A 2,141-nucleotide genomic window follows, 5' to 3' on the forward strand; every position below is an offset into this window, starting at 1 on the left:
TGTGTGTGCGTGTGTGTGTGTGTGTATGTGTGTGAGTGTGTGTGCGTGTGCGCGCGAGTATGTGTGTGTGTAGTGCGTGTGTGTGTATGTGTGTGTGTGAGTGTGTGTGTGGCCATATACGCTACACTTATTCCTTTGAATAAAATAATGAATAATGGATAAAAAGATATTTAGAATTTTCCATGTTCACACTCAACTGACATTATCGAATGGTTTCACTTTATTTTGTACTTGTAAATTTTACAAAAATTAATGAGCGGTAGTTTAAAATGACTTAAAGAACATATAATGAAGCGTCGTTGTTGTATGTAATATAATGATTTAGTCGTTAACACTATTAATTTTCTTCTTGTCACACTTCCAACATTCTCTAATCTATATCTATAAACTCAGATGTTTGTCTTGAAACATTGTCACCATTTCTCAAGTAATAGTTTCCAAATTTTACACGCAAATTGAGAATCATCTCAGAAAGAGGTATGAAAACAGAGGAATCCACTGAGGATAAAATAACACCAGAAAAAAAGATATTGGAAAACGTGTAGTTGTAATGGAATGGTAGCGGGGTACGAGAAGTGTCAGTGTTAGGGGTGGAAGAGAAAGATATCCTTAAAATGAAACTTGGCACCAATATTTGCGACAGAATGGAGTCTGCTCATGGTACTCAAAAGGTCAGTTGGTGGGGATAAATTTAGCGGCGGATTACGTTTACCACCCAAGTAGGCTACGGTGGGATTTGGACGCAGCAAGCAGTGAATCGGAGCAGGTATCACGCAGCAATTCTCCAACATTCCGCTGCTCCATTCTCCTAAATTGTTCGTATTTATCGATACCTGAGGGCTGTAAGGCAAATCCAATCTCAGTGGGATTTAAACTTGGATCTCTTTTTTTTCTTAACCTGTTTTTGTTTCAGTAATCTGAATTGATTTATTCATAAATTACCTCATAGCATAAATCCACCATCTTCAGGTAAAATTTTAAACAGGTAGGACAACCAATGCAAATCCGAGGAATTTTTATATCAAAGATTATGAAGCTGGTCTTTATATCATAATATCCCGCCTTTCTTCTCCTCTAATGTATTACTTGTATGACGGATAGACACAGTAGGGTAACATTAAATTCCTGACGAACCGAATCTGCCTTTGCTTCATTGTTCATTAGAATCATTTCACCTCACGTTGACTGCTAAGAAGCAGTCTAAAATACCTGGTAATGAATAGGATGAACAGTAGGGCGAGACAGATATAACAACTGACACAATGATTTACTAATTAGTATTTAGTTAACTCCTTCTAGAAAGGCGTCGACTTCACCTTTACTGAAACCGAGGTCAATTAAAGTCGGAGTGTCGATTAAATCAATTGGGCTCCTCTACGAAGGAGTGTTTGTTAGAAATCATATTTACAACTATTAAGAATCTATGCAAATTGAAATACTTAAACAAAACACTTCAAAGATGAAAGAAACTTTCAACTAAATTCTACAAAAGAATTCATGCGTAAATAATGAACATCAAATGGATGCTTCCACAAGTGAGCATCTTTACCATTCTAGCGGACACATTATCAAATACTTGTTCTGATAATGTGCTTACTGCTTTAATTTATTTGTAAAGTGATTTAAATAACCGAACATAACGAATGATGACATTCATTCCGTCCCTTACCGATTGATATTTGTTTTGATGTGATACAATTTAGAATACGGCACGAAGCATTTTCTCACATGCTTTATCTTGATGTATCTGGATTTCTAGCTTAGGGAAGTAATCGCTCGTACAGAAGTGAGTTGACTGGAATTTAAGTAACGTGATAATAGTTCGGCAAAATTCTTGTAACAGTGATTCATTCATTTCTTTTTCTTTGGCTGTGGGGAACGATCAACGTATTAAGGTTTGCCACATTATACTTACACACACACACACACACACACATCTATGTCCTACGTCGCATAAATTCTGAACCCTCTCCCTGCCTTATTTACTTTTCCTCGTCGCTCCCTTCAACTGTTTAATGGATCTTGTTCAAAACGGGGGCACTAGTATTTTCTTAACGAAACACTTTGAAACTTGGAACACTGGTAGAATGTGTCATATAAAACATCTTTTTCTCTTAGTCTTCTTAACAAAAAAAAACGTA

General features: G+C 36.3%; 1 protein-coding gene across 1 annotated transcript in view; it reads left to right on the forward strand.

Moving 5' to 3' along the window:
• The window catches only part of LOC106884237 (neuropeptide FF receptor 2), a 274,881-nt gene that overhangs the window by 197,242 nt on the left and 75,498 nt on the right, over window positions 1-2,141 (forward strand). The window lies entirely within an intron of this gene.

The sequence above is a fragment of the Octopus bimaculoides genome, chromosome 2 (assembly GCF_001194135.2).
Source record: "Octopus bimaculoides isolate UCB-OBI-ISO-001 chromosome 2, ASM119413v2, whole genome shotgun sequence".
In the NCBI taxonomy this organism is placed as follows: Eukaryota; Metazoa; Mollusca; class Cephalopoda; order Octopoda; family Octopodidae; genus Octopus; species Octopus bimaculoides.